Source organism: Hyla sarda, chromosome 2 (genome assembly GCF_029499605.1).
Source record: "Hyla sarda isolate aHylSar1 chromosome 2, aHylSar1.hap1, whole genome shotgun sequence".
In the NCBI taxonomy this organism is placed as follows: Eukaryota; Metazoa; Chordata; class Amphibia; order Anura; family Hylidae; genus Hyla; species Hyla sarda.
In genome coordinates, this window is record NC_079190.1 from 317,545,350 (window position 1) to 317,565,905 (window position 20,556).

The window sequence follows — 20,556 nt, forward strand, 5'->3', positions numbered from 1 at the left end:
GGCGCGGGCTCCAGTCGGGAGCCCGCGCCATACTCTGTTAACGGCACATGGACGTGTATACACGTCCATGGTCATTAGCAGGTTTAAGGGTTCGGGGGTTAATGTGCATGGGGGTTAATGCACCGGGGAGAGGACTCACCACTTGGCCTGCAGCAGCCAGTCACTACGCGGCAATGTCATGTGACAATGTAACGTCACATGACATACCCGCGAGATTTGAAGCTCCGTTCCTCCGCTATTGAAATAGCCCGGCGCAGCGGGCCGGCGGCAGCTGCAGCAACCAGCGCAGCTGTAGAACAGTTTATTTTCATGCTGGCCCGACAAAAAGTATTGTATGTCGATACTGCTTTCAAGATACGATGGCCTCTGAGAGGCCATCGTATGTTGAAAATAACTTATGTCGAGGCGATCGTATCTCGAGGGGTTACTGTATAGATATTTCTACCCATAGTGACTCCACATTATCGTTTCCCTCCCGTATATCCTCCCGCAGTTTGGCCTTCAGACTGGACTTTACATAAAGACAAACTCCTCCCCTTTCCTATTTGTCCGATTCTTCCTGATTAGACTACAACCCTGTATGTTGACCTTCCAGTCACAGCTATTGTCCAACCAAGTCTCTGTTATACCCACTATGTCATAATTCTCCTCAGACATTATCAACTCCAGATTAGATTAGAGCTATTTGAGTTATTAAAAATCATGAAAACAAGAGTGTCATATTTTAATAAAATGTAATCGGTCAATATATGGTCAGAATATGGTGAAAATGGATATCCCATTATGGAACTATATTCTGGTTACATAAGACAAGGAAGGCTATTGTCGCATGTCGGTAGAATACTACTCAATATTAGGGGAATTTATTTACGAAACAATCATTTATAAATTTTGGGTTTCTACAGAACAGCCAAACAGGGCTCAACCTTTCATAAAGAGGCAGAAGCTCTCCTATGGTCCTTAGGACCTTTTCGTTTATATCGACATGATTTTGCTTCTTGTTCATTTTAGTGTTTTATACTGCTAAGACTTACAACTAAAATACCATACTGATCCCTTGCATGAATATTTATAAGTCAGCTCATGTCTAAATCAACATCCTGCATTAGAACTGTGTGCAATCTTCATCGCTCAGGGAAAATCTTATTCAGGAGTAGATTCTGGCAGTGAGGGGTTAACATCTGACAGATTGGACAAATTTAATAAATTCCTCCTCTGCTCTCACTTTCTCCTTTTGCCCTGTTCAAGCTTTTGCTTATGCAAATATAAAAGTAATACATAGATCAAAGCAGTTTCTGAAACCATAAATTACCTGACTCGCACTTACTTCTGTCTTCCATCCATCTGTCTCCTAAGACTGTGCTCTGAGGCTGGTAATATGGCACATATAAGGCTTTTTACACTTACAGTATCATTCACCATTTTTTTTAAACCATGTGCTACAGGAAAAGATACCGACCATGTTTATTAGTAAATAAACATCTTGAAAACTCTTCTTCCTTTTGGCAAAGTAGTAGTTACAAGGCATGGTAAATACATTTTTACAGATTTTCTTTATTAAAAATGGGCTATAGGTAAAACAAACTGTATACTGGTAAGACTCAAAGGGGGAGATTTACCAAAACCTGTCTAGAGGAAAAGTGGCCCAGTTGCTCATAGCAACTACTCAGATCACTTCTTTCATATTTAATAAGGTCTCGGAAAAATCAAAGAAGCGATCTGATTGTTTGCTATGGGCAACTGGACAGCTTTTCCTCTGGACAGGTTATGATAAATCTCCCCAAAGGTTTTCTTTGGGTGGGGGAGAAGTAACTACAGACTAGCAATAGTTGGGGGAAGAGTGACTACAGACTAGCAATAGTTATGGACACCTAATTTTTACATATGTTAGATGTTACCTTGACTTGAACTAAGTATTAGATTATTCTCATGTCCTTCCCAATAAGGATCTGTTCAGACTGTAAAAGTACAGTATGCTTGGGATATATATTGGCATACTAAGGTTTATTGACATAGTAGACTATGTTTAGTCCATTTTTCTTAATGGGCCCAGCACAGGGTATGCCGCAGTATATATCAACAGAAATTTATGCTTGCAGATGATCCCCGATCATAGTGTACTTTAATAGTGTGAACCTAGTCTAATACATGCTGGAGTAATTCTGTGGATCAATGATATTGCCGACTTCACTAGTTCTCATGAATTAGGACAGAATTATACCTGAACGTAATTTTCGCTACAGGCCATAAGTGACCTCTTCTCTTTTGTGCTCAGGGCTTACATTTGAGCTTGTGGTAGCAAACGTTGAAAACACAACTATGCAAACCATACATTGACTTACCAAGCGGTTTGAGTTGTTCCGTACTTGAGATTGCACCTACATACAAACCTATGTACCTATATAAATAAGAATGACTGACGAAGCGGTTGAGTTGTGCCCATAACTGCGTATGAGGGCACGCCTATAGAGGGCATACCCTATGATGAATTGATAAAAATAAGGGCGGGTTGGGAGGGTTCCTGGAAACCACGTACCCCCGCCTGTATGTTGCGGGGGCGTTTTATAGTGGTGCCCCTACATGGGCCGCCTTTAGGTGCAGGGGGCGTGGGAATTCACGCCCCCTCGCACAAATTCAGCCAAATAGGCTTCCTACTTGTGCTCAGGGCTTACATTCGAGCTTGTGGTAGCAAACGCTGAATACACAACTATGCAAACCATACATTGACTTACCAAGAGGTTTGAGTTGTTCTGTACTTGAGATTGCACCTACATACAAACCTATGTACCTATTTAAATAAGAATGACTGACGAAGCGGTTGAGTTGTGCCCATAACTGCATATGAGGGCACGCCTATAGAGGGCAAAAAATCAAGAAGTAGAATTAATAGCAACATTCCTGACCATAATAACCAACACCACAACTAGTCATGTCTATCTTCCCCTAAACTGTTCTTGCTAGACTCAAGAACCAAGAGAGTTATGCCTGCCGGCTGGCGACCACGTGAGGCAGTACCTGACACTGAGAGGATATGGTGGTGATGCCTACTGCATCCGACCCGGCACTGGAAGGGTACCTGACTACGTGCTAGCTGATTCGTACATATTGACATGCTCACTGTGGTAATTGCAGAAAGGGGAAACCGATAGAGCTTGTCGGGCATAACATGTCTTCCTGTCCCTGCTGGTAAGTGGCAAAAACTTCATTGTTAGTTAAGTGATATGAAGAGTTTACTGGACTGTATGGTGAGCCATATCCTAACTTGCCAACATACCGTCACGAATCTGGTCTCAGGAGTACTGGCCTGCAGCGAACGACGGGCCTCCTCATCCTGATCATGCCTGCAGACTTGACAAATCTCAGTAACAATTAGCCTAAGGACTATCATGCCTGTAGACAGGCATCAACAGAATCACCGTGTCCGCACACATGACCGACCTCTCCGTGACTATCGTACCTGTAGATTTTGACAGGTCTTGCATGCCCTCGTGCCTGTGGATGTGACAGGTCTTTGCTTAACCGCTGTGCCTGGAATGGCAGTCTGACTCAAACCTTGTACCTGTAGGCGTGACAGGTCTTTGAGTAACCCTCGTGTCTGTGGAAGTGATAGCTGTTAGCGTGACATTGACATGAGTGGACAAGACAGATTAATGCGTGAAATAACCACCTATGAGTCATGTGATTGTGACTCTATGACCTGTGTTAGGGAGTCATTGACTAAGCCGTAAATCTCCCTGCCGGGCGTGGCAGGTGGAGATGGTATGCAACCCCTGAGTTCATTTATTTATTTATTTTTTGGTAACGCGGGAGTGAATGGCAGCCGAGTGCCTGACATGATGTATGCATGGAGTATCGAGTCATATGTGTATCGAGTCATATTGCACTGAAGCAGAGTCAGGAACAAGAGACTTCACCAGGGCCCTGACTGAAGCGAGACAGATCTGAGGGACTTGGTGGGTGAGAGGACACGCGAGGCTCTGAAGACGTGTCAGTAGCAGTGTCAGCGTGTGAAGTGAGTAACTGTGGTAAGCAAACAAGGCTTGTGAAAGTAACATGTATCAGTGGGTACGTGTTGTAAAATACATGCATAAGAGTGTACATATTTCCTTAAATTATTTGTATTTTTTTTAATTTCTGGTTATGCGGGAGTGAATTGCAGCTGAGTGCCTGACATGATGTATGCATGGAGAAATGAGATGAGACTAAGTGTATGCTGTTGCGCTGAAGAAGAGTCAGAACAGCATACGCAGGGGCCCCCACTGAAGACGTGTCAACCAGACGGTTGACCCACTGCCTATGTGTATCGAGTCATGTTGCACTGAAGCAGAGTCAGGAACAACAGACTTCACCAGGACCCCGACTGAAGCGAGACAGACCTGAGGAACTTGGTGGGTGAGAGGACACGCGAGGCTCTGAAGACGTGTCAGTAGCAGCGTCAGTGTGTGAGCAAGTAACTGTGGTGAGCGAACAAGAGTGGTGAAAGTAACATGGATCAGTGGGTACGTGTTGTGAGTACATAAATAAGAGTGTACATATTTCCTTAATATTTTTTTTCTTCATTTTATTATTTATTTATTTATTTATTTTTTTGAAGAGTGAGATCTGATAGGATTCTACAACCACCGTTGCTCGGTGTAACCCTCTGTGGGCATGGCATATGAGGGGTATGCCAACCATCTGTGTTTCGTGATGTCGTGCTCTGAAGAAGTGTCAGTAACAGCAACTACGTGTCAGCGACCACAATTTTTGTGCATGCTGTGGGACCAGTTGAAGGTGAGTGGTGAGCGTATGACGAGATACGGATGCTAGATCTGTGACTGAGCAGTTACTATGGTAAGGAGAGTGTGGTATGTCGGCTACGGGGACCAATAGCTGGTACCGACGTGTGTGCAGAGTGACTATGCGATTGTACCATACAACCTGAGAATATCTGTACAGTAAGAAGCTGAGAGCGTGTGTGAGGTATGCTGAGTGAGGTTATGCGTATGAACAGTACTAACTATGAGCATGTGTGTGGTAACCCAGCGAGGAGCTAAACACGACAATAATTGTGAGCGTACGTACAGTGCAACCCATATGCGCACATGTGTGGATGCGGGGGCACGCGTGAGTGCAGTATGACCAAGACGGGCACAATGCGGTGCTAGGTGGTGAGCGTTCGGCATTATGACTGTACTCACAGTATGTGGCGTGATACGCGTATGTACTGCATGCATGTAATGGGACTGTACCCACTGCATGGAACCATTATCATATGGACTGTAAGCATGCTATGCTGTATAACAGTATGAGCGTGTGTACTACTATAAGTGTACCCACTGTGTGCAACTGAGCGTGTGTATTAAATGCAATAGCTAACTGTACCCACTGTAAGTGATACCAAGAGCGCACGAACCGTACAGGATACCACAGCTGTACCCTCTGTAACGTGACACTGTGAGTGTGTATTCTATATGGCCGTGACTGTACTTGCTGTACGTGACCCTGAACACATGTGTGCTGTAGACGACGTGCTGAACCCACATCATGAAACTATGGCGTGTGTGCTCTATACAACACTGTAACTGTATGCCCTGCCTGTGCCACTAGAGTGCCTGTTATGCAGGATAAATGTTATGAATATTTATACGCGGTGTAAAATGCTTGAGCGTATGTGCAGTATAAGCGGTGAGTGGTATAGTACTGAATAACGTAAGATCAGTAAATGTTATGAGTGTATGTACCGAATGCGTGTTGCGTGCGGTGTGAAGCCATGAGTTAGTATCGTGTGAAGCTATGCGAGAAAACATTCTATGAGTGACTGCATGGTATGAGTGCTGCGAGTAGATGCATGGTATAGACGCTAGGAGACTGCACAGTATAAATGGTATGGGTGACTGTACAGTATAGTGGTATGTGTGACTGCACGGTGTGGGTGCCGAGCGACTGCATAGTATGAATGACATGAGTGACTGCGCCGTATGACGCAATGAGTGAGCGTACTGTATGATGCTATGAGCGGCAGCCCGGTATGATGCTATGAGCGGCTGCATGGTATGAATGCTATACGTGACTGCACAGTGTAAATGCAACGAGTAACTGCATGGTATGAATGCTGCGGGTGACTGTGACGGTATGATTCTAAGAGTGACTGTACGGTAAGAAGTTAAGAGTGACTGCACAGTATGAACGTTGATGAGTGACTGTACGGCACGAAACGCTACTGGTGACTTTAAGAATGAAAACGCTGTGAGTGACTGCACGGTATGAAAGCTATGAGTGACTGCATGGTATGAAAGCTACGAGTGACTGCACGGAGTGAAATCCATGAGTGACTGCACGGAGTGAAAGCTAAGAGTGGCTGCACGAAGTGAAAGCTATGAGTGACTGCACAGTATGAATACTATGAGCGACTGCACGGCATGAAAGCTATGAGTGAGTGCACGGTATGAAAGCTATGAGTGACTGCACGGTATAAATGCTATGAGCGACTGCCCGGTGTGAAAGCTATGCGTGACTGCACGGTATGAAAGCTATGAGTAACTGCACTGTGTGAAAGCTATGAGTGACTGTATGGTGTGAAAGCTATGAGTGACTGTACGGTGCGAAGGCTATGAGTGACTGCACAGTATGGAAGCTATGAGTGACTGCACGGTGTGAAGCTATGAGTGACTGCACGGAGTGTTAGCTATGAGTGACTGTACTGAGTGAAAGCTACGAGTGACTGCACAGTATGGAAGCTGAGTGACTGCACAGTATGGAAGCTTATGAGTGACTGCACGGTGTGGGTGCTGGGTGACTGCAGTACAAAGTTATCGTGACTGCAAGGGCTGTCATGGATGATGTGGAGGATAGGGATTTAACTACTGTGTTTTTATATCCTTGGTGCCTGGTGACAGCACCGTTCCTGCAGAATACTTGCACTGACCTGCATGTGCCTCACCCCGCATTGGCCGCGTGGGGTGACACCCGCCTCGGTGTGAGCCCCGGGGTCCCAGGGTGCCGCCGCCATGGCCTGGCCGCGTGGTGGTTGCCAGGGAGCCAGCTGCGGCAGAGATTCTCTGCCCACTGCGCGGCCCGGCAGCGCTGCCCCGGCAACCAAGCATGCCGGGCACTCAACCAGAGCCACGGGCAGCCGGCGGGGGGGCGGAGCTGGATCGGGTCCCGGGGTCGGTGGACAACCCCCGTCCTCCGCCTGAGAGTTGTGTCCATGCCGCATGCCACGCTGGAAGCGAGCTTGCTGGATGGAGGACCTCACGGCGCGGGGGAGTGACGTCACCCGCCCGGCTCCGGGATCGCAGCTGGGGAAAGCAGCCGGACCGGGAAAGAGGTGACGGGGATAACAGTGCTATGTACGGGGGGGGGGTAAAGGGGGGCTACCGGGTAACCAGATCCTCGTCAAAGTTTTTGTAGGCATGGGACCTCACGCTGTTGCGCTCCTTCTGACCTGGAAACCACGTACCCCCGCCTGTATGTTGTGGGGGCGTTTTATAGTGGTGCCCCCTGCATGGCCCCGCCTGTAGGTGCTGGGGGCGCCCCCTCGCACAAATTCAGCCAAATAGGCTTCCTACTTGTCCTAACAGACCCTGATGCTGATGAGTATGTATTTTTCTCCAGCCTCCCCATGCAGAGTCAGTTGTGTGTATTTAATTCCCTATCCATACTCTTAAACTGTTAAGGCTTGGATGTTCTCTCTCTCCATCCTGTGAATTGCAGTGAAGGGATACACAAGACAGTGTGGGCATATATCCCAAGCCCCAAGGGGCTGCACTCATCTAGGGTTGTTGTAAGAGTTGCAACAACTCTAAAGGCCTTGTATTAATTGCTCTGTAGGTCCTGCATCCAAGTTACATGTGGTGTTCCTTAAAGGACATCTGCAGCGTGACAAACACTTATCCCCTATCCTCAAGATAGGGGATAAGTGTTTGATGCGGGGGGTCCGAACGCTGGGGCCCCCGGCGATCTGCTGTACGGGCCGCGGCTGTCCCGTGCAGGGGGCGTGCCAGCTGCAGCATGACGTTGCGGCTGGCACGCCTCCTCCATACATCTCTATGGGAGAGGTGGGGAGGCAGCATTCATGCCTCCCCGCATCCCCCATAGAACTGTATGGGGACGGGGAGGAGACGGGGTGTCACCGTCGACCTCTAGGTCGACACTACGCACCTTAGCGCTCACCATGAGCGCTTATGGCGGTACCCCGTTAGGGTTTAATTATACTTAAAGGACAACTGCAGCGGTATTACACTTATCCCCTATCCACAGGATAAGGGATAAGTGTTTGATTGCGGGGGGTCCGACAGCTGGGACCCCCCAAATCTCCCTAACGGGGCGCAGCCATAAGCACTCATGGTGAGCGCTAAGGCGCGTAGCGTCGACCTAGAGGTCGGCGTTGACGCCCCGTCTCCTCCCCGTCCCCATACAGTTCTATGGGGGATGCGGGGAGGCACGGATGCTATGTGGGGCTCCCTCCCCCTCGCCCTCCTCACCTGGAACTCCGTGGGCAGCGGAGCCCATCTCGCCCAAGACTGCTCCTGCTGGAGCGAACCTGACCTCCTGCACCATGGAGAGGCTGCAGACATCAGCCTCCCCTCTGCTGTACCCTTCTCAGGAGGCTCCCCTGTCACCCGTGGGGGCCCCCCAGTCCTCAGCTCCTCCTGCACCTCTCCAGGCTCCTTCTCCTGAACCCTCCTGGGGCTCCTCTTCCAATAGCCCCTGGCACATGACTCCACATGCCCCGAGCGAAGATGCCCTGGCCCCTAAAGCTCTGGCACCCTCATTTCAGGAACCTTCCTGCCCCCCTGCGCCACAAGTGGCCTCTGTGAGCAACCCTTCTAATCCTTTCTTGCCTCGTGCTGATGCTGAGCAAATACTGCAATCTCACCCAGAGCTTCAAGTGTTGCTGTATCTTCTCCCTACGAAGCAAGACCTGACTTCGCTCACAGAGAACTTTCGCTCAGCTTGGCGCCAAGATATTCAAGTGGTTCAGACGGAGGTGGAGTCCCTCTCTTCTAAAGTGCACTCTCTTGAATCTTTCCGTTCATCTGTACTGCAGTCAGTGGATGACATCCGCTCCACAGTGGCGTTACAGGCCTCCCGCCAACAACTTCTGCATGCTCATATGGACGATCAGGAAAATCGCAATCGCAGAAACAATATCCGCATAAAAGGTCTTCCTGAGGCAACGGGGGCTGAGGACCTCCTACCTACTCTCACTGCCATTTTCAATTCCATACTGGGGAGGCCGGCCCAGTCCCCAATTGAAATTGACAGGGCCCACGTAGCTCTCCGGCCACCGAGCTCTGACCCAGCAAGACCTAGGGATGTTATATGCCGCATCCACTACTACTCCGTCAAGGAATACATCATGAAAAAAGCACGTCCTCTCCGTGAAATTGACTTTGATGGAGCCAAACTGCAATTGTTTCCTGACCTGTCCAGACATACTCTGAGGCTTAGAGCATCCTTGAAACCGCTATTAGGGATTCTCCACTCACGATAGATAGTGTATCGTTGGGGGTTCCCTTTTGTGCTCCATGCTACTAATCACAAGACTTCAACCACTCTGCGCAATATGGCTGACCTCCCCCACTTCTTGGAGACTTTTGGATTGGACCCAATGCCCCTCCCTGCTTGGGCTGACCTGCTGGCAGACCCATTTTCCTTTCTACAACAACCGGCCTCAGAGGTCCCGACACCGAAGACGTAGCAACTCTGGCTTTGGAGATGATTCCAGGGACTCTGTTGAACACTGAGGGCTGCTGACTCTACAAGGACTCTCTGGCTAAGTAGAGGACTGCCTCCTGTCTTGCTGTCGGGCCCCGCGGCCTGCGGGGGGTTTGTTGGGGAGGTGCTCGACCTCCCTGGGTGATTGCATTATGCGAGTTCTGTGGATGGGGTGTGAGGGTTGTGCTGGGGATTTATGCTGTCCTAATTGTAATGCCCTCTTTCTCTCCCACTTTGTCTTCCTCGTGCCTCCCCCCGCCCCCCTATATATATATTTTTTCCCCTCTCCCTCACCCTTACCTCTTGATGGTGATGTTTTTGTGTTTCTTTATTTACTTTCCGTTCGGTGGCTGGGGGCGGAGTCATGACCTCCACCGGCAGTGTGTTCCGTTGTGTTCTGTTATATTGAGATGTTACTTCGCCTCTTTCTCCTATTGCCCCACATAGGATTTAGGTAGGGTTTTTTCTCCTGCCTGTTTCTAGCTTAGTGCTAGTTGTTCTAGTTGTACTGCAGAAGTCTCTTTACTCCTGCTACTTTTTGTTTATTCTTTCTCCCTCTCCTGCTATTATTTCTTCTCTCTGTTTCTCTCTTTTGTGTTGGTCCCTCTTTAGTCCCTCACTTCCTACCTGCTCCCTCTCCCTAACCCACCCTTCTTCTTCTCCAAGTCACTGCCTGCTCTTGACATCGTCCCCCCCCCCCTTTCCAGCTGCTCCTTTGCTCTCTCCTCTGGTCCATTTCTCCTCCCCACTCATTGGCCTGCGTTGGTAGCCCCATGACCACTCTTACAATAGCATCCCTAAATGTTCAGGGCTTTAATGTTCCTGAGAAGAGGGCAAAGGTACTCTACTCAATGCACAGGCAGTGCGCAGCGATAGTCTGTCTACAAGAGACCCATTTTCTCAGGGACCAGGTATCGGTGCTGTGTAGTAGGTATTATCCCACCTGGCACCATAGCAGCTGTCAGTCCCAGAAGGTGAAAGGGGTGGCTATCCTTTTCCATAAGTCCCTGACAGTTCAGATCATAGATACGCGGTATGATGAAGAGGGTCGCTACTTATTTGTTAAGTGTCTCATCCAGGGAGGGATGTATACCATAGCTAATGTATACGCTCCTAATCATGGACAGCTGACCTTTCCTAATGGGATGTTTGATGCTCTAACTGTGTTTTCCCAGGGGATGTTGATAGTGTGTGGAGATTTAAACCTGACTTTGCTTCCTTCTCTAGACAGCTCCTCCGGCTCGTCAGCCTTATCCTTCTCACAACTGAACAGAATACGCCGCCTGCTCTTCTCCTTACAACTGTCTGATCCCTGGAGACTGACTCACCCGGACACATGTGATTATACCTTTTACTCGCATTCTCGTAGGGTGTACACAACACTTGATTATGTTTTTGTTAGTCATTACCTTCTTCCCAATGTGCTCTCTACTTCCATAGGTACTATGATCTTCTCTGATCATGCCCCGATATTTTTTGTGAGCTGTCGCTCCCTGGTGATGCTAAGAAAAGCTTTGCTTGGAGACTGAATGAATCGCTCCTCTCAGATGTACTCTGCATGGCGGACATTAAGTCCTCCATTTCTGATTTTGTCCGGGATCACTCGAGCGACCCCACTTCTCCTCATTGTCAGTGGGAGGCGCTGAAATGCGTACTCCGTGGTACCTTAATCAAACATGGTGCCCGGCTCAAGCGAGAGGCAGCTCACAAATTGAATGTTTTACTTCAACATTTGCACTCTTTGGAGACTCTCCATAAGTCCAATCTATCAGAGATGGTCCTGCGGGACTTGTTGAGAGTACGTGGGGAGGTCCAGGTGCTCATTGACATAAGGCATAACAGGTTCTGACAGATTTGCTCCAGCACTCATTTTGAATGGGGTAATAAGGCGGGTAGACTTTTGGCCAGGGCCCTACGAGATAAACATGCGTCCTTACATGTCCCCTCGATTAAATCACCGAGGGGTGATGTAGTTCATCTGACTTCCCAAATCCTAGACAGCTTTCACGCCTATTATTCTGAACTTTATGGACTGTCTCCCTCTGTTTCTGTGGGGGAGGGAACCTCTGAGGACCTTTTAGCTTATCTGCGTAAAACAGCATTGCCCAGGCTTCCATCTCAAATGCTTCAGGCCTTAGAAGACCCCTTCATACTAGAGGAATTGTCCCCGGTGCTTTCCTTCTTGCCTTCAGGAAAATCTCCGGGCCAAGACGGCTACACCTCCAAATTTTATAAATTGTTGGCCCAGGAATTATCCCCGTGCCTCTTGAAGGCCTTTAACGCCATTACAGCTTTGTCCCCCTTCCCACCCTCCTTTTTACAAGCCTCTATAACTGTTATTCACAAGGAAGGCAAGGACACAAATGTATGTCAAAGTTACCGCCCCATCTCTTTGATTAACGTGGACGCCAAAATTTATGCTAAGCTACTATCCCTGAGATTTACCCCTCTGCTGGACACCCTGGTTCACCCGGATCAAGTGGGTTTCGTTCCCACCAGGGAGGCTAGAGACAATACCCTGAAAACCTTTTCACTGATCCACCATGTTCAATATACCAAAAAGCCCTGTATTTTGCTCTCTTTAAATGCTGAAAAAGCTTTTGACTGGGTGGACTGGGTGTTCCTGCAGGGGGTTCTCTCTCATTTAGGCTTGGGACCTGTCATGTTACAGCATATATTTGCCATATATGATTCCCCACGGGCTTGTATCCGAGTCAATGGTACCCTCTCCTCGCCTCTGACCATTCATAATGGTACCAGACAGGGATGCCCCCTGTCCCCTCTGCTGTACATCTTAGTTATGGAACATTTGTTGCAGGCAATTAGATCCTCTGAGGAAGTGAAGGGTATTGTGATTGGAGACACACACGTGAAATGTGCGGCCTTTGCGGATGATCTCCTCCTCTACCTTACTGACCCCGAAAACTCTCTACCGGCTTTATTGTCCATTATTGCAGAATACAGCAGATTTAGTAACTACAAGCTCAATCTTACCAAGAGTGTGGCCTAAGATGTTTCCCTGGGGTCCTTGGGGGTCTCCCTACTTCGCAAACGCTTCTCCTTTCAGTGGGCGACTACTAGTGTTGAGCGGCATAGGCCATATTCGAATTCGCGAATATTCGCGAATATATGGACGACTATTCGTCATATTCGCGAATATTCGCATATTCGTAATATTCTCGTTTTATTTTCGCATATGCGAGTATTCGCATGTGCGAAAATTAACATATGCGAAAATTTGCATATACAACAAATTAACATATGTGAAAATTCGTATATGCGAAAATTAGCATATGCAGATTTTCGCATATGCGAAAATACGCACGCCAGTCTCACACAGTAGTATTAGAGCCTTCTTACACCACATAAGCTGGAAGCAGAGAGGGATGATCACTGTGATGTGTACTGTGAAAAAAAAACCAAAAAAAAACGAATATTCGTAATTACGAATATATAGCGCTATATTCGCGAATATTCGCGAATTCGCGAATATGCGATATTCGCGAATAAAATTCGAATTGCAAATATTCGCGAGCAACACTAGCGACTACTTCCTTTAAATACTTGGGTGTCCAGGTGCCGAGTGACGCATATTTTTGACTTGAACTTCACCCCCCTCCTCTCTTCTTTCCGCTCTGACCTTAGGAAGTGGGACCGTAGGGACTTTTCTTGGATTGGACGTGTGAACATATTGAAAATGAACCTTTTGCCCCGTCTCTTGTACCTCTTCCAGACTCTCCCTATTTTTCTTCCAAGGACCTTTTTCCAGACTTTGACACAACTTTTTACTAGGTATGTTTGGGGTGCCTCGGGACATAGACTTGCACGCTTGGCCCTCGTCAGATCTAAATGGGACGGTGGATTGGCAATGCCAGATCCGCACCTCTATTATCTGGCTGCTGTGTCTGCTGTGTCTTCTCGTATATTGGATTGGTTTCACCACTTTGGGTCTAAGTTGTGGGTCCGTCTCGAGGCTCTCCTCTCTCCATTTCCCATCACAGCTCTCCCTTGGATTAGACAATCCTATTGGACTCCTTCTCACCGCTCCAATCTCCCCTGGGTTGCACGGGTGGTGCTCCAGGTGTGCCATAGATACTTATACAAGGCGGGGTTGGTGGGAGTTGGGGGGGCCTCTTGTCCCAATACGTGGTAATCCAGACTTTTCACCGGGCTGTCTGACGGGCTCTTTTCTGGGAAGACCTAGGGGGGCGACCTTTCTATTCTCTCATGTTCTTCTCTCTCACTCACTGAAACTATTGACGGACATTCTGGGGAACCTGACACGCCTACTGTCCTATTCTTGGCAGTACGCTCAGCTGTCTCATTTCTACCTTACTTGGCAGCAATCCCTGACCCTTCATAGGGACCCCCTCCCCTTTGAGTCCCTCTGTATTGCTGCTGCTTCTCCTACTCGCCTAATTTTGGAGGTTTACTCTATCCTCTTGAGTCACACACGCCCCTCTCCGCCAGCCTACTGGGTGGGGTGGTCCCAGGAGCTGGGCTGCACCATTACCCAGAAAGATTGGGAGAAAGCCTCTATTTTGTGTCATAAGACTTCGGTCTCTGTACAATTGCAAGAGACCAACTATAAAATTCTCATGCGCTGGTATCGAGTGCCGACTCTCTTGCATCGCATTTTTCCAGCGGTGCCGGAGACGTGCTGGAGGTGTGGTGAGGCTCCCGGCTCCATGTCACACATTTGGCTGGATTGTAGGGTCTTGGGTTCTTTTTGGTCGGGTGTCCTAGATGTCATTGCTAGAGTCTCGGGGGTCTCCCTACCTTGCACTGCTCAAGTATTGCTGCTCTCCATGTTGCCGGGTGAGGTGAAACAGTTGAGAAAGGGATTGGCGTGTATCTTCCTAGCTGCGGCCCGCAGAGTGATCCCCAGACCTTGGAGGACTGTGCTCCCCCCGACGCTGAAGGATTGGTTTAAGGAAGTACACTTTATTCATAGCATGGAGGAATGCATATCTGACTCGGTGGGCACCGCTGAAAGGGCTCTTGTCCGCTGGCTACTTTGGACACAATTTGCTGGCTCTTCTGAATACCGCGCTCTGGCTTTGACTGGCTGATGGTGCATTGGGGCCCTTTCTTCCCCTCTCTTACTGGCATCTCCCCCCTCCTCCTCCCCCCCCGCCTTCCAGGGCGATGTCAACAGTGACCTCTATTCTCCCCTCTTTTCTTGTTCTATTTCTTCCTTCCGTCTCCTTCTTTCTACCCTCCCTCTATGTGCTTTGTTTTTGTTTCTTTTTGTCCTCTTTCTGTACTTTCCTATCTTCTCTTGTTCTCAGTTGGCCGTGTTCCTTTACTCTGCTTCTTATTTGTTCTTTTACATGTTTTACATGTGTTACTTGTTCAGATAGGCGTGCATATTTTATGGATTGCAGGTGTGTCAATGTGTTTTATTGTGTAGTGCTTCAATAAGCAATTTCCGTATTTTGCAATCTAGTGGTTCTTGCACTCAGTTTGGGCGTGTATAAGGGGCCGGACATTGTTTATATTCTTTTTTGTTGATTACATTGTGATATTATTACTGTACCTTCTTGTTGGAAGCTGTAATTAAAAACCTTTGCTAGCCTTGTGCACTACGTTGAAGTGCATAAATGAACTGGAATAAAAGTAGAAGGATACTAGATTTGTGTGTGTCGGGTGATGTAATGTGCAAATTAACCTTTTCATGATGCGAGGGCACGGTTAACCTAAACACCGTCCGAGGTTGAGCCAGCTTCTCCTGTGCCAGGCATGGGGCATGTTACGCCGAGCCCTGCTCCTCCCCAAAGCGCTCGCGGCGTTCTCCTCTCTGCAGCGCCCCGGTCAGACCCGCTGACCGGGAGCGCTGCACTGACACTACCGGCGGGGATGCGATTCGCATAGCGGAAAACGCCCGCTCGCGAATCGCATCCCAAGCTACTTACCTGTCCCGGTCCCCGGCTGTCACGTCCTGGCGCGCGCGCGCCAGCTCTCTAAGATTTAAAGGGCCAGTGCACCACTGATTGGTGCCTGGCCCAATCACTGTAATTAACTACCACCTGCTCCACGCCTATAATACCTCACTTCCCCTTCCCTGCATTGCCGGATCGTGTTGCCTTGTGCCAGTGAAAGCGTTTTGTGTATGTCCCAAGCCTGTGTTCCAGACCTTCTGCTGTTGCCCTTGTGCCTAGTGAAAGCGTTTCTTGTGATTGCCCTACCTGTGTTTCCAGACCTTCTGCTATTACCATTGACTACGAACCTTGCCGCCTGCCCTGACCTTCTGCTATGTCTGACCTCGCCTCTGTCTAGTCCTCCTGTCCCACGCCTTCTCAGCAGTCACCGAGGTTGAGCCGTTACCGGTGGATACGACCTGGTTGCTACCGCCGCAGCAAGACCATCCCGCTTTGCGGCGGGCTCTGGTGAATACCAGTAGCAGCTTAGAACCAGTCCACCGGTACGGTCCACGCCAATCCCTCGCTGACACAGAGGATCCACATCCAACCTGCCGAATCCTAACAGGGCAATAAATACTGTGACGCAAGGTTTCAGATAACTGGCTTTACTGAGGCAGGATAGATGGTAAAATCTGTTACAGCTCAGATTGGTACAAAGGGAGGTGCAGGGTAAAACTTGGCATACCATAGCATAAAATAAATGGAGATTGAGTCCTGAATAGTGTGGGCTCAAGACTGACTCTAAAGGCAACATCTGTCACACAGGATGGGCAGAATGCTATATTCTCTACTGAGTCACCACAAACTTCCCCCTCTAAAAGTAAGCCATCCTTGGCTTAACGTCCTGGAGGATAGATGATGGTGAAGTGACCTAATGAGCCTAGAGAAAACAAACAAAAATAGTTCCTGTGGCATTGGTCAAAATGTCCTTTTCAGGGGTATAAACAGTTGTAAGAGTTCATGTGGCATCTTACAAATGTCCTTACAGACTCCAGATGAATATACAAAGTCCTTTATAGAAGAGTAAAGTAACAGGTCATCAGTAAAGGGTCATTGGGTCTTTGTACTAACACTTAACCCCTTAACCTCATAAGGATGCAGGGCGTACCTATACGCCCTGCGCCCGGGCCCGGTATATAACGCTAGGTCAGTCCCGGCGGCTAATGATAGCCAGGACCCTGGGCTAATAGCGCGTGGCACCAATCGTTGTGCAGCACGCAATTAACCCTTTAGACGTGGAGTTCAAAGTTAATAAAGGTCAGTTAACCCCTTCACTAATAAAAGTTTGAATCACCCCCTTTTTCCCATAAAAAAAACTGTGTAAATTAAAATAAACATATATGGTATAGTTGCGTGCGGAAATGTCCGAATTATAAAAATATATCGTTAAACCGCACGGTCAACGGTCAAAGTTCCAAAGTCCAAAATAGCGTATTTTAGGTCACTTTTTATATCCTGAAAAAATGAATTAAAAGCGATCAAAAAGTCTGATCAATACAAAAATGGTAGCAATAAAAACTACAGATCACGGCGCAAAAAATGAGCCCTCATACCAGCCCATACGCGGGAAAAAAAAAAAAGTTATAGGTGTCAGAAGATGAGAATTTTTAACATATAAATTTTCCTGCATGTAGATATAATTTTTTTAAGAAGTACAACAAAATCAAACTTTTATCAGTAGGGTATCATTTTAATTGTATGGACCTACAGAATAAAGATAAGGTCATTTTTACTGAAAAATGCACTGCGTAGAAACGGAAGCCCCCAAGTTACAAAATTGAATTTGTTCTTCAATTTTGTAGCACAATGAATTTCTTTCCCGTTTCGCCGTAGATTTTTTAGTAAAATTACTAATGTCACTGCAAAGTAGAATTGGTGGCGCATACAATAAGCTATCATATGGAAATGTATGTGCAAAATTGAAAGCGTTATGATTTTTAGAAGGTGATGAGGAAAAAATGAAAATGCAAAAACGGAAAAATGCTGAGTCCTTAAGGGGTTAAGGACTCAGCCCATTTTCACCTTAAAGACTCAAAACAATCTTCATTTTTGCATTTTAGTTTTTTCCTCCTCATCTTGTAAAAATCATAACGCGTTCAATTTTGCACCTACAGACATATATAAGGGCTTGTTTTTTTGCGTCATCAATTGTACTTTGTAATGACATTACTTGTTTTATAACAATCTGCGGCGAAATAAAAAAAAATTATTTGTGGTGTGAAATGAAAAAAAAAAAACTCCACCATTTTGCAACATTTTAGGGCTTCCGTTTCTACGCTTGATACTCTGGCAATAAGTCTGTAAGTGCCAGCTGTATAAGTGCTGTTACTGTCTGGAGGGAATCACACTCATTCACCGACCAGGAGGGATTTGAATCTGGTTACTGGCTACCTATACCGTGCATCGCTAATTGAGACCTCCATCCCGGGTCTCGGCAAGGATGACTACTTTCCGTGGGTCTAAGTGAGTGTTCCCTATCGGACCGGTTTATCATTTATACAGCTGGCACTTACAGACTTATTGCCAGAGTATCAAGTATTTCTTTGGTTTCCTATCCATTCCCCTGATTAACCCTGCATTGCTCCTAAATATCCATATGGGAGGGGGGGGGGGGAGGAAATGCGTCAGGATTGATTACTGCATTATTTGTGTCTTATCTGGTGACACTTATTGTGATTATAGGAAACACGCTATTTGACTGGGGCCATTGGCTAATGGCCCTGGCATTACACCCACTGTGTATTTTTGGTGTTGATTAACATTTTCTTGAGGACTACTATTTTTTGAGCTAAGTAATCTTACTCTTCTGTGAATTTTTGTCCATTGGCTCCGCATACATCGGTATATCTGTGAATTTGCAGTGAAACTTCCATTTCTACGCAACGCACTTTTAGGTAAAAATGACATATCTTTATTCTGTAGGTCCATACGGTTACAGATATACCCAATTTATGTAGGTTTTATTTATTTTATTACTTTAAAAAAATTATGACTACATGCACCAAAATCAGTAAGTTTAAAATTGTCATCTTCTGACCCCTATAACTTTTTTATTTTTGCGCTTATGGGACTATATGAGGGCTTATTTTTTTTGTGCCATGGTCTGTAGTTTTTATTGGTACCATTTTTGATTTGATGGGACTTTTTGATCGCTTTTTATTAATATTTTAATTTTAATGGAATATAAAGTGACCAAAAATTCACTATTTTGGACTTTAATTTTTTACGTGTATGCCATCAACCATGCGGTTTAGCTAACCTTATATTTTAATAGTTCAGACATTTACGTGCGTGGCGGTACCACATATGATTTTTTTTATTACATTATTTTATTTTATTCTCTTTTTTTTTTTAAGGCATGGAGCACTAGAACACCGATCGGACGATGAGGAGGCAGGTGAGGACCCTCCCATCGTCCATTAAGCTTATCGGGACATCACGATTCTGTCGCGATAGTCCCGATAGTTTCACTTTCAGATTAGACACCGCGACCAACTTTGATCACTGCGTCTAAAGGGTTAATGCCGGGCATCGGCCCGATCAGTGGTGCCCGGCATTAGCTATGGGTCCTGGCTGCCCATAGCAACCGGAATCCATGGGGTTGAACCCATTCTCCACTTGTGAGAACGGTTTAAACTCCGTTAGCAGAACACAGGATGTATAGGTACGCCCTGAGTCCTTAAGTACTCGGGAACAGGGGCTTACCTGTATGCCCTGTGTCCTTAAGGAGTTAAAGGGGTATTCCAGGAATTTTTTTTATTTCACTATGCTACAGGGGCTGTAAAGTTAGTGTAGTTCATAATATAGTGTACCTGTGTGTGATTGTTTTCTCCCAATTCCTTATGGGATTTTCACCCCAATATTTATTTTTAACAGCATACAAAATGACTGTAGTCTCAGATTTTTCCAAGGTTGAGAGATCAATCTGCAACTAATGCAACAGCTGTAGGCACCCTGATTGAAAACCCTTTTGAAGGGATGCAGCTCTTTTATGTTTCAATGGGTGGGATGGCTGATTTGTGGGCGGGAGGTAAATGGAATTATGGGATTTGTATGCAAAAGAAGAAAACTCAAACACGAAATACCAGTTCACAAAAAGCTAGCCACAGTGTTATGGTAATCTGACAACATAGCCATTTAGCCCCAAGAAAAGCACAGATCCTTCCTAAGCATGTCTATTACTGTCTGCCAGGTAGGTACTAAAATCACCTTATGGTGGATAACCCCTTTACCCCTTGTATCGGTCATACTGACATTTCAAGCTCTTGAACATTTTTAATTGCTGACAATAACATAAATATACATGAAAGCAATGACAGACTGTTTTTTTTTTTTCTGTGTAATGACTAGATATGTTTAGGATTGGGTTGCCTGAGGCTTTCTACCAAGATGCTTGTGCTATGGGGCCCATCGGCTTTTTGCTACTTCTCCCCACAATGTAAAACTTTCGAGAATACTGATAGTACCACAGATAACAGTGACTTCCACTTAAAGTGCGATTTAAGTTTACCAGGTGCTCTCTCTGGCCACAAGAGAACACTGTGCGTAGTGGATAGGACAAATAATTAACATTCACAAGACACATTTTTTGGTTGTATGGACTGAAGTATAGATATACTGACTAGGAGATAACAGTCCTGACTTGAGACATTTTTTAGTGCTGTACACTAACTCACACAATATGCATGATATACATTTCTGACTATTATACAATGTACCTACTTTACTTTTCTAACTGTACATAAGACGGACTAGGATGTACTTTTTCTAAAGATTATGCAATCCTACTATAGTAATATACATTTTATTACTGACTTATACATTTATTCTATGTACATTTACTTTGTGTTGTTCACTCTCTGTATCTAGCAGGCAATTGTCCCTTAGTAGACCGATGAAATCTGTGCAGCTGAACCAGCTGAAAGAAAGG

General features: G+C 46.5%; 1 long non-coding RNA gene across 1 annotated transcript in view; it reads right to left on the minus strand.

Moving 5' to 3' along the window:
- Nucleotides 1-20,031: 20,031 nt before the first annotated feature.
- Nucleotides 20,032-20,556, minus strand: part of LOC130357915 (uncharacterized) — a 170,054-nt gene continuing 169,529 nt past the window's right edge. The window contains exon 4 of the long non-coding RNA XR_008889323.1: nucleotides 20,032-20,544. This is a non-coding gene — a long non-coding RNA (uncharacterized LOC130357915). The remainder of the gene's footprint in view (nucleotides 20,545-20,556) is intronic.